The 13,405-nt window shown below is 39.4% G+C and overlaps 1 long non-coding RNA gene across 1 annotated transcript; it reads left to right on the forward strand.

Moving 5' to 3' along the window:
• The first annotated feature begins 659 nt into the window (after window positions 1–659).
• On the forward strand, window positions 660–11,215 carry LOC127938159 (uncharacterized). The gene is made up of 5 exons (XR_008148641.1): window positions 660–930; window positions 3,328–3,456; window positions 8,821–8,923; window positions 9,025–10,199; window positions 10,338–11,215. It is a non-coding gene; the product is annotated as an uncharacterized LOC127938159 (long non-coding RNA).
• Window positions 11,216–13,405: the final 2,190 nt, after the last annotated feature.

Raw genomic sequence — 13,405 nt, forward strand, 5'->3', positions numbered from 1 at the left:
AACTCTGCGGAACTACCAGAGCCTCTCCACGTCTCCGCTGAACTACCAGAGCCTCTCCACGTCTCCGCTGACCTACCAGAGCCTCTCCACGTCTCCGCTGACCTACCAGAGCCTCTCCACGTCTCCGCTGGACTACCAGAGCCTCTCCACGTCTCCGCTGGACTACCAAAGCCTCTCCACGTCTCCGCTGGACTACCAAAGCCTCTCCACGTCTCCGCTGGACTACCAAAGCCTCTCCACGTCTCCGCTGACCTACCAAAGCCTCTCCACGTCTCCGCTGGACTACCAAAGCCTCTCCACGTCTCCGCTGAACTACCAAAGCCTCTCCACGTCTCCGCTGGACTACCAAAGCCTCTCCACGTCTCCGCTGAACTACCAAAGCCTCTCCACATCTCCGCTGAACTACCAGAGCCTCTCCACGTCTCCGCTGAACTACCAGAGCCTCTCCACGTCTCCGCTGAACTACCAGAGCCTCTCCACGTCTCCGCTGAACTACCAGAGCCTCTCCACGTCTCCGCTGACCTACCAGAGCCTCTCCACGTCTCCGCTGACCTACCAGAGCCTCTCCACGTCTCCGCTGGACTACCAAAGCCTCTCCACGTCTCCGCTGGACTACCAAAGCCTCTCCACGTCTCCGCTGGACTACCAAAGCCTCTCCACGTCTCCGCTGGACTACCAAAGCCTCTCCACGTCTCCGCTGAACTACCAAAGCCTCTCCACGTCTCCGCTGGACTACCAAAGCCTCTCCACGTCTCCGCTGAACTACCAAAGCCTCTCCACGTCTCCGCTGAACTACCAAAGCCTCTCCACGTCTCCGCTGAACTACCAAAGCCTCTCCACGTCTCTGATGAACTACCAAAGCCTCTCCACGTCTCTGCTGAACTACCAAAGCCTCTCCACGTCTCTGCTGAACTACCAAAGCCTCTCCATGTCTCTGCTGAACTACCAAAGCCTCTCCACGTCTCTGCTGAACTCTCTGAGCGCTCGACTGATCCTGTCGTGGCCATGGAGGCCACCCTTAACTTGTTCATGTTCTCTGTTTCAGACTTGCCTATCCAGACTTGCTCTCATGTATCATTGATTCCACTGTGGTGGTCTTCTGCGTGGCCCTGGTGGGTTTCTGTCTCGACCGCACGGATGTGGTGGGCTCCTGTCTCGACCGCATGGCTGTGGTGGTCTTCTGCGACGCCCTGGTGGGCTTCTGTCTCGACCGCATGTATGTGGTGGGGTCCTGTCTCGAGCGCATGGCTGTGGTGGTCTTCTGCGCTGCCCTGGTGGGCTTCTGTCTCGACCGCATGTATGTGGTGGGCTTCTGTCTCGACCGCACGGCTGTGGTGGTCTTCTGCGCAGCCCTGGTGGGTTTCTGACTCAACCGCATAGCTCCAGTTCCACCTTGCTCCACCCTGGATTACTGCCATGTTGGTTCAGCCCTGGGCCACTGAACTTTCTGTCCTTTCTGGACTTGTGTTTTGTTGTTGTCTATTGTTTTGTATTTTTGCCATTTTTTCTCTGTTTCCCTCTATGGACCTGGCCCTCCATCCCTCCCCCGATCCTCCGCCGGTCCACCTCCCACCTGGGCTTTTGTTTTGCACTTCTTGTCTCTGTTTCCCCATTTTTACCTGGCCCTCCGTCCCTCCTTCTGGTCCTCTGCCGCTCCACCTCCCTCCTGGTCTCTGTGTTCCTTGGTCTCCTCTTGGTTTCGGGTGGAGCATCTGGTAGCTGCTCCGTGGAGGAGGGGGTAATGTCACGCTGTCTGGTCTCTGTTTCCCTGGGTGTCCACTAGTGGTCTCACTTCCCCATAGGCACCTCACCGCAGGCACTACAATTCCCACAAAGCCTTGTCCCTTCATCACGGTAATTGCATACCTGTTAATTGCACTCAGGTGTCTTCACTTTCATAGTCATTATCCTGCCTATTTAAAACGATCTGTTTTTACTTTCCGTCACCTAGTTTCCTCGCGTTTCGTAGTCTGAGTTCCTGTTCTTGATCCTGTTTGTTTGTTTGTTTCTGTTTGGATTGATGTTCTGTTACGACCCCGGCTTGTTGTTGACTCTGATTTGGATTACCCCAATAAATCTCACACTGCACTTGGATCTTCCGTCTCCGTTGTTCCCGTACTTGACAAATCAATTTTATCAATTTAAAAAATAAAAATATTTATAACATTTATATATTTTTATGCCATCACAAGTAACTTTGTATGCAACTCTAAATTTTTATTTAAATACATTACCAATAAAATGTATAGCAATGAATCAGTTTACATAGTATTTGATTGTTTTGAATCATTTTATTTTGGATTAACAGAAGGATTTGGTGCCTGAACGACTGATTTGTTTAGTAGAGAATAAAAATGTATTGAATTCATACATGAATACACCATGTTATGACTTAATTGCAAAAAGCTGGTTAATCAAATGACTACATCAGTTCTGAATACAATGTGACCCATGACCGAAACACTGCTGATAAAACAGCAATACAGAAAAATGTAATTAGTCCTCATTAACAGACAAACAGTGTTCAGGTAAAGTTTGTCGAACATTATAAGGGATTAAACAATGTATGATGCATTTTAGTGAACTTAATTTTCCTGTAGACCGGTGAATAGCTTCAGGAAGTTCTCCAAACATTTGCCATATAAGGCACTTTCATGTTTATTCAAAAAATGTTCATGCTGATTTTCTAAATGTCATATGTATGCAAACCATGCAAATCATTTGGAATACTGAACTTAGAACCATATGTTTGAATTTAAGTGTAACAACTGATGAAAAACATGAGGTTGTTATTTAACCGATTGTGGCAGAGGATGTGGGGAGGGGTGAGTTATGTCTTTAATCTATTAATTCAGTGGATATACATGGAGAAGACTGTCTGCTCAATGTTACAGCATGAAAATCTGACAAAAGCTGTTGTCTTTTCCTTGTCACACATGGATGTGCATTTTGCAGTTTCAGCTCGGGTAATAAAAATGTGGTATGGCTTTGTGCCTTTGAAAATACAATAGAGATGATTGATGAGCTAGAAAATCTTTAAATTTAGCTCACAGTTAGAAGCAATGTTTTCACAATGTTTTCCTTTCTAAAAATCAGGCTATTGTTTTTATATATGAGCCCATCAAGCAAACAAAAGCTTTAAAAATTGTCATCCACAACAATTATTGGCAGGTTTACAAAGTCTTAAAAATTTTGCAATTGTGGCTTTGACAATACAGAAATCTCTGTGGCATTCGTGGTCTACAGTGTTCCAATGTTGACTCCTGTGTGGTATTTTGTGATGTTACAAAACATGCAATTGTATTGAGTTGCTGTTCTGTGTCCCAGCATCCCTTAGGCGTGAGTGTGGACAGCTCGTGATTGTGGTCCATCGTCTCTGCGGGCTTGTTGAGGGGAACTTTTTGGCACAGTGATCCATGTAGGGTCGAAGCAGAGGAACCAAAATCAGACTTTCAGGTTGGCATTGTATGTCCCTGTACAACTCTTCTCTTACATATCTATAAAAGTTTCATCCCTGAACTTTTTGCTTTTCTGGGTCATTGCTAATGGGGCGAGAGGTGGAATTGGTTCTCATGGCCCACAACAATTCTAGTAGGATTGAAGTAGAAAAAAAAATCTTGGCACTGGCACTGGTCATTTTCGTCCAGGACATGCAGCCACTTCCTTAAACCTCAAATCCAAAACAGTCCAATTCATAACTCAAAATACAAGTAAAAACACCAAAAATATATGGAAGTTACTTTGAACACAGCACATTGGATCCTATTTTTACAGACCTATTTACTAGAGTATATCATTAATCCATTGTTTTTATGTCACAATAAAACATTTATTTAACGTTTAACATTTTTTAAATTTAAATATTAGAATAAACTATTACTACTACTACTATTTCTCCATTAATACCCATTTGTTGGTATCAATAAGAACATTCAATGTAAAAACTGAATGAATACAGTATTGTAATGGCATTTGATTGAACCTGCTGTGATAGAAATGTGATGACTGAAAATTTTTGTTTTGTAATATTGTTGTCAGCAAACCGAAGGAGGCAACTCAGGTAAATGATGGTCTCACAGAGCTTTATTACAGGCCTCGGGAGAGGAACAAGCGATGATCACAGGTAATATAACATATTCTTGAGCAAAGTGCAGTCACTGAGGCTTCTTGCAAGGTGAAGGTGAGTTAGAGCAGGCAAGTAGCATCCAGGTATGTTGATGCACACTAGTAAACAATAAGGGGAAGGTTTATTCTTTTAGGAGACTTAACATACACTTTGAATAACATTTTAATGTTAGCATGTTGATAAGATAACTAAACCAAATTGAATAAGCATAAAACATATATAGCACAATTAAACATTGGGTATAAAAATTTAGCAATCATTTTTTTAGTACTAAATGAAAATAAATGTGCTTATTTATAATAAGCAATTCTCTTTTCTCAATGGCCATTTTGAATGTATTTTTCAAAGCATGCTGGGATTGCTTTCTTCATGAAGGAAAGTCGACATGAAATCCTGGCTTATAATTATTATAAATCAAGGTATCTTAGGAAGCTGAATTATTGTTGAAAATGTACTGACCCTCGGCCCATCCAAGATGTATATGAGTTTGTTTCATCAACAAGACAGATATGAAAAAAATGAAGCATTACATCAATTTTTCAAAAGATGGAATGTTAAAGAATGCAACACATCTCCCAGAAATCCTGTATAATTCAACCAATCTGATGACGACTTCGAAACTCCTGAAGTGTTTCCACCTTTGTGTCCCATATGCATCAGATGTTCAGCCAACGGTCCGTGGGCATGACGTCTGAGGCTGAGACTAGAGAGATATTTATGCGGTTACACTATAATTTGTCCATAGTAGGAAGCATTGGAGCAGCGGTTTATTTGATAAGCCAATACATCACCACCATCTGGTTCCAAATGAATAAATGTAACCATAAAAGAGCTTGTTTACTGTAATCTCCAGCAAAGCAATCTTCCAGTGAACTTATTGTGTGTTGTATAACAGTGCTAAAAACTCTTGTGAGAGCAGCTCTGGGGATTGGGGTTTGTTCAGGTTTCACAGAATAGAAGAAAATGGCAAGAAGCCTGGAGATAAATGCAAAAAAAGAAAAGAAAAAAGAAGTATGACCTTAACCACATGTAATTCAAAAGAAACAGACATTCATATTGGGAAAACAAAAACGATGTAGATGGTTGTAGTTTATGGTTGAGATACCGTTACACGTGAACAGATTTTTGGCTTTTTTTATTGAGAACTTTTTTTGTGTTCAAATCTATTTTCACCATCTATGTAAGTCTGGATCTGGATTCATGTATGTCCAGTTTTGGTTATTAAAAAAATATAAAATAGTTCATAAAATCCTAATATAAATGGATCAAGTAAACTAGAAATTGAACTTGGCTGCACACTACGAAATCAATGCAGCAATACAAAATATTCAGGAACTGTGTTGCATTAGCTCATTTTTATTAAGTAAAGGGACCAAGCAGAAAAAGAAAGTGATACTTTTATTAAGCAAAAATGCATACATTTTACCAAAAGTGACAGTTAAAAGACTTTTACATAGTTTCAATAGATTTCTATTTCAAATAAATGCTGATCTTTTGAAACAGCCCTGGACTGCTGTGTTTGCGTGGGAAAACGCAGCTGTGCTGGCAATACTAGGTCAGCTGGACCTCTTTGAGCCCTGTCTTGGGTTGTTTTTGTATGTGTTCTCTGGTGTTTTCCTCATTTGATGCTTGGTGGAAAACTCTTTATAACATCAATAATCTCACTGAGCACCAATTCAGCCTCCTCATTCTGTTGAACAAGACTGTGAATCCACAAAAATTTCATTTTCCTGCAACTGTTTCATGACATTTGCAGTTTCCACCAAAGGTCTGTTCCTGCACATGACTAAGTGTGCAGTCAACAAGGTTAAGAAGAAGAAACAGAATCTCTTGTGAGCACGGCCAACAATTTGTGTCTAATGGAAACCACATGTATGAAATTTCAATTTAAGTGGTAATACATGAGAAAAGTAAAGCTTCATCTTTTCCTGCAAGTTCTGTGTAACTCTACCTCTTCACAGCTGCTCTTCAGGCAGGAGGGGAGGAGATATGAGGGATGTGATGAGGTCAATCCCCTAGTGCCTGATAATGAAACTGAAAAATAAGGGAGAAAATATAGACACATGGCATGTGCTATATTTCCTGAACAGAATCTGGACTGTGGAGGGACATCTCAGTGACGATACATATTACAAATTAAGTTTAATCTGCACATAATTGGTTTAAAACTAGCATTTCAAATTCTTAAATGCCTGATGTTTATTTGGGGGGGGGGGGGGGGGGGGGTATGGTGAAATGCTCGTTTTCACTCAATCTCCTGTTAATCTTGAGTACCTATAGAGTAGTACTGCATCCTTCATATCTCCAAAAAGTCTTTATTTTTATTATATTCATACGAGAATACGACCGGCTGGAGGCATGACGTGTGGGCGGAGCTAAAGAATCACGAGCGCCAGTAGGCTTTTGCGTTGAGAGCATGTGGAAACTGTGACATTACCGTGAGGGAAAAACCATCATCCAAAACAAACCATGGCTTACAGTCAGATTCAGCCGTTTATTTATGATCCAGAATCAGATCCCGAGGCTGAAACTGAACGAGAGCAGCAGCAACATCTCGCTCCGAGCGGGGCTCGAACCCGGGTCTCCGGCATGGGAGGGGACGCACTAACAAGGAGGCAGAGATATTTTAAGCAGTTTTACTCACTGCCTGCGGTTCCAACACACGATCATGACCCTTTTTCGTTGGGATTGCATCATCCTTAAGAAATAAACGATGTGCAAATCCGGCGTCAAACTGGACCTTGTATGTAAAACAAGCATCTTCGAAATGCAGGGAACAAACAAAAACACTTGCACAACTCCGTTGATGCTCTGTAAAAATAAACTCCATCCACTGGTCCCTTAATGCTGTTTTTTTTTTTTTTTTTTTTTTTTTTTATTATACTATATATCTGTGCAGGGTTGTCTTGCCCTGGCAACCAAAAACACAATTCTTTTGTGACATTTCGCGACGCTCTCTCTCTGATCAGTGAAGTCTGTTGTGCTCTCAGTACTCTGCTATACGGGAGCGCGCGCTCTTCCGGCAGAAGTTTGTCAGGACCCATTAAAAGGAAATTCCGCTCCATCTAACGTCACACGAAGCCACACTCGAAAAAAACTTTCCGAAACTTGTGACAAACCAGAAGGAGTATTTTGGGAACAGAAATACTCCTTCAAACGTACAACTTAATTTTTGAAACTTTGTCCATGTTTAGCATGGGAATCCAACTCTTTAACAGTGTAAAAAAACTCAGTATGCATTAAAATAGCATTTCACCCCCCCCCCCCCCCCTTTAAGGGGGGCGAAGAATCCTGAATAAATAACTGAATAAACATTTCTGCCTTTAAAGTGTAGTAAAATGTAGAATTTTATGCTAAATGAATAACAGTGTAAGATTGGAGTCTATAATACTGTATATGACAGAATGTTCTTAAAGGGGTCATGTGAAGTTGCTAAAATGAACATTATTTTGTGTATTTGGTGTAATGCAATGTGTTTATGCGGTTTAAGGTTAAAAAACACATTTTCCACTGTACATTAGTGTTGCTCCTCTATGCCCTGCCTTTCTGAAACGAGTCGCACACAGTGATGTAGATATGTGGGGTGTGTTTAAAGTTGTTTCTTTGCAACTTTAGGGATCTTATATTCACAAAAAGCTTGTAACACTCCAAAGAGAAAGGAAAACTTTAAATCACATCATATGACCCCTTTAAATGTGAATTTAAAAGTAATCCCATGACCTTTTGTCTTTTCCACAAAAGTACATAGTATTATAGGATAGCACATATATAAGAGTGCTATTTCAATGCAATTATAAGTAATTGTTGCAAAACACTAACGTAATGATCCTAAGCGAGTATTTGTCATCATAACTCTACCTTATAAACGTCTTGCCACAAGATAATTGTGTTTCGGCACATTTGACTGTTGGTTTGTGGCCTCTGGCCTTGTACATAAACATTTGATCAGAACAGCTAGTTACTGCAGGCTTTTGATGGCTGCTTAATGCTCTGCGCTGGGACTCTGAATATAAGGGCAGTATACTGGTTTTCTCTTTGGTTCACAAAGAGCGTATTTCAGCGGGAGCCAATAAACCTACACCACAGTCTATTACTCAACATTAGTCTAATAATAATGTTGTAATTCTCAGAATACTCCCTGATGACATCTGTCCTATGGCCGGGTGCTCTTTAGTCTGAACGAATCTAAACAGCTGCAGAGAATTTTATTTTTGAGAGAACCATCAAATCTGCCCCACAAAGGTGGCAGAGAAGTGCTTCTGAAGTGGTATTTAGGTGTCTTTAATGCTGCTTGGAGGTGGCATGAATGCATTTACATACTAAATGCAACTCTATGATGAGACTAATTTAGTTGGCCTTTTTATGCAGCATTTTGTCTTTACACTTAAAGGGATACTCCACCCCAAAATGAAAATGTTGTTATTAATCACTTACACCCATGTCGTTCCGAACCCATAAAAGCTTTGTTCATCCTTGGAACACAATTTAAGATATTTTAGATGAAATCCAGAACCTTTCTGACTGCCTCATTGACTGGCAAGTAAATAACAGTGTCAAAAGGTACGAAAGTCATCATCAGAATAGACTGCCATCAGACGTGCATTCTGGGTTATATGAAGTGACGGGAACACTTTTTGTTTGAAAGAAAAAAAAATAATTATTGACTTTATTCAACTTTTTTTCTTTGTCAACAGTCTCCTCGGTGTCTCTCCATATCACTGTATGCTGTGTATGCTCTTCTGTATCAGCCGTGCCACAAGGATGCGCTGTTTTCTTTCAATTCAAAGCTAAATACAGGTAAAAACAGCACTTAATATTCTCTTCGCGTCATATCTTTACGGTCGAACCATTGATGGCAGATGGCATTCTGATAATGTCTTTCATACTGACTTTGACAGTGTGACGTAGCCTACTTGGCAGTCTATGGGACAGTCTCAAGCCACCCGTTTTTCATCCAAAATATCTTAAATTGTGTTCCGAAGAAGAATGAAGCTTTTATGAATGACATGAGGTAAGTGATCAATAACAAGATTTAAATTTGAGTTAATTTTAGCTTAACTTGGCTGTGCAAAGATAACTAAATGCTTAACTCCTACAAAGGAAGTTCAGTGTTTGTGTTTGGTACAACAGCTCTGTATAAAAGAGAGAAAGAGTTTTTACCCTAATAGGCCTAATTTCTTGTGTGTGCATGCCCTATGATTACAGTGACGATTGAGGGACTGGTGTAATCCAGCACACATTGCAGTTTAATGATTGTTTGCGGAGCTGATACTATGGGTTGGAGGGGTACAGTATAATGCCAACATGTTACAATGTAGGCTTTGCTGTTCTTTTACATAGAAAATTGCTATTTAGGTCAAGAAGGTTGTGGGCAGGAGCCCATTTTCTTGGAAGAGAAAAGCATAAGCACAGCACAACAGAATGCCATCCTTTGGGATTTTGGGAAGCAGCACGACATAGCCATGTCTGGGAATGCTGTTAAAGTACCATAATTGGGTCTCATACAGTAGATGGAAATTTTGTTACTTTGAAAATCTCTTAAAAAGTCCTTTTATGAATATATAATATAAATTTGGGTCGTTTGGGTCAGTGTGTGTTTATGCTGTGCAGGAGGTTACTTGTGTTTGTTGTATTTCCAGCATTCCCCCTCATGACTCGCTGAGAAACTGACTTTATTATTTCTTAAAGTCCATGATTCAGATTTTCACGGAGTCCCCAGCAACGCCAGATCCTGCAACCCCACTCGTTCACAATCACCAGAGTTCTGACAGTTCTCACATGTCTGCAATAATCAACCACAGTATAAAGCCACCTTCCTGTCACCACCTCCGAGTCTGCTCTTCTTCTTACTTCTTGCATCAGCTTACCTGATTAGTTACCTGATCTTCTCTATGATCCCTTCATCTTCACTCATCTGCAAAGTATTCTGGATTCTGGATAAGCTAGAATTACTGAACTATTATGACTTACTCTTTCTCCTCTGAAACCTCTCTGTTGTGGATATTTACATGTATTGTCTCCTTCACCCTCCTCCTGTTTGCCCATGTTACTGGAGTCCTCTTTTCCAATATCGGTATGTATTTGGCACAGAAACTCTTATGTATTTGATTCTTCTGCCATTACATTACTTACACACATGCTTTAGTGAACACACACACTGCACCAGGGTGTGGACTGGCTGTGAGTGACATATTATTGTCTTTGATCTTAGGACTCTCATCACTTAATCAAGCGAGCGAGAAAGAGAGATGGGAGGAGATGTGAAGAGAGAGAGAGACAGATCAGGTTAGATCACCCCCATATGTGCACCCTACTTTGCTTAAAACTGGTTGATCTTTCTGAACCTCTTTCAAGGATTGGATTTAAGTATACAAATATATTTACTATTAGAAATAAACAATTCTTTATGTTTCTAAAGCAGTGCACATGTAAATTTTACATTTTGCTTGCTTGCTGTTGATGCAGCCTTGTTTAGCATTCATACATCCAGATGTAGTTGTGGAGATGCGTTCCTGCATGTTGTTGTGAGGTCTGGGACACAGGCTTCTGGCGCCGCATGTTCTTCATTAAACTTTGTTGCACCATTTTATCATAGACGTCTCAGCACTCATGCCAAGCACACACGTTATATGGACCATTGCATGATTAATACTCTAAGGCAAGTTGTATGTGTGTGTGTGTGCTTATGTGTGCCTCTTTGCTCCTTACTGTTTCACGTTACCTGAATCAGCAAATAAAACCTTGTCTTGACAGAGGCACACAAATCATCAAATTGTACGATAAAGTCATCCAATCCAGTTCTGGTGAGCGGCCCCTTCTAACACTGAGTCTTCCTCGGAGACCTTCATTCAGCCAGACACAATAGAACTGAGCCGTGCGCTGGCACTGAGGCAGAAACCAGATACTCTTCAAACCTCCTGAGCACCTCACGCTTTCTCACCACTCTCACATGCCTATAGTTACTCAGTGTATTTTAACACGAACACATTTGACAGAATGTATATTGGCCCTTATAAAAAAAAGGGGGGTATGAACATTATCAATTTATGTATAATGTATATTTGATTTATAACAATAATTATTTTTTATATTTATTTAAATTATAATTGTTTTTTTTTTTTTTTTTTTTTTTTTTGCGGAGCCGATATTGTGGGTTGGAGGGGTATAGATGCCAATATGTTACAGTGTATAAATGTTTAAATGTGAATCTGAGCCTATTAGGGAAAAATGGTCTGAGCATCAAATTATATACTTATTTATGAATTTATTGATAGCTTGTAAATATTTAATTCGTTGTTGAGTTATTACATTTTTATAATTGTGAGCACATCAGAGGCAGAATGAATCAAGGCCCTTGTTGTCACATGGGGGATATGTAAATATCTTCAAATTATGTATTTATCTGTAGAAATGGTATCATAATTTGGATAAAGTGGAGCGTAGCTTGGACCAGGACAGATAAGGTTCACATCAGGTTGCATTCAGTATTAAATATTCATTTAAATCATATATTTTACATTTTTATTTAGAACGTGTATATTAATTTAAATTGTAAATATGTTTTTATTTATGCGAGCACATTAGAAACAGAATTCATTCCCGTTGGTCGTCAAAAGTAAAAAGAAAAATGGTCTGAACATTATATATTATATTTATGTATTTATCTGTAGAAATAGTTTCATAAATTGAAAAAGTTTAATTTAAACCATTTATTTACAATTTTTTTGTGTGTGTTATATATATATATATGTATTGAAAATGTATTAATTTACTGCATAAATAAATAATAATGTACCAGATTGCATTTTTATTCTTTTATTTTTTCCAGCATTGTGACTACAGCAACACGTCAGTGTCGCCATGATTAAAAGCAAAAAAGTCAGTGTTGGCTGTGGTAAATCTGGACCCAGAAATCAAGATTAAATCTAAATATTTGGATGCTCAATTGAGTCTTTCTGAAGTAGCCCACAACGAGAATTCTGGGAAATTTCAGTGTGCAGTATCTCACCAACACTGACCTAAAGTTTATTGTAGGATCACGTTGTATATTATTACTTATATCATATATGATTACACCCCATGCCCTGCATTATATCAACATAACAGTTTGCTTGACTTGCCAAGGTTTGCAGCAACAGGTTCTGTGTAAACCATCCGTTGCCTGGTTAGAGAAATGCCTACCAGATGTCTTCAGTGCAGAGATAAAGAACCTGCATGACACTCAAATCAGACAGACGCTCAGGGCGTTTCCAAGTATTCACCCCTCATATGGGCTCATATGCATAAGTAAACAACCTGGGAGGTTTGTTAATGTGGGAACAGAGCAGATGCCTTAATGGGTCATTGAACAGCCATGGCTTCGTCTCTGAGGACCTGATTTACACCTCATGTAAAGAGCTGTGAATGGAGAGAAGGAATGAAATGTGCCCCGAGAGGGCAGCTTGCATCTTCCTTCTGAGACACGTTTGCCGTGGTGTCCATTGTGTCTGGAGATTTACAGCTCTGTGTTTTTTATTAGCACCACAAAACCACATAAAACACAATGAGCTCTGAATCTCTGAAGATCAATGGAATGAACAACAGAAGCAGGCCAACCAGCTGCTCAGTGAAGGTATCTGTAGTGATGGCCATTAACAGCAATGCACTGATTAACAGATTTGCTTTTGCTAACATCATTTTGGCTGTTTGTAACATTCTGTGTTGGTTAATTCCAGAGTGGTGGATATTTGACTTTTTCAGCAGGCATTATTAAGATTCATTCAGTAACCTAATAAATACGTTTTCTATGATTAACTGAAAAAATATATATATATATATTATATATATATATATATATATATTATATATATATATATATATATATATATATATATATATATATATATATATATATGATATGATATGATATACACACACACACATTCAATTTATGTAATTAATCTGATTATTAAAAAAATACATTGATTCATTTGTGTATTAAAAAGCTTAACATCTCTTGAATGTTCATACAGCTGATTGGTTCATAATGCTGATTTATTTAGGAACAAAACAATTCACTGTTTTTTTTTTTTTTTGAGCCAGTCATTGAATCATTCATATAACTGATTTGTTCAAAACAATAATACATTCATCAACATAACAAATTGAGTTATGAGAAGTAATAATAAAATAAAAGAGTAACAAACTTACTCTTTATGAGTAAGTCAATGAATATTCCATTCACCCACTTTTTCTTTTCAAAAACACTAATTCATTCAGGTATGAGACAAGTGATTGTCA

This window comes from Carassius gibelio, chromosome A20, assembly GCF_023724105.1.
Source record: "Carassius gibelio isolate Cgi1373 ecotype wild population from Czech Republic chromosome A20, carGib1.2-hapl.c, whole genome shotgun sequence".
Taxonomy (NCBI): Eukaryota; Metazoa; Chordata; class Actinopteri; order Cypriniformes; family Cyprinidae; genus Carassius; species Carassius gibelio.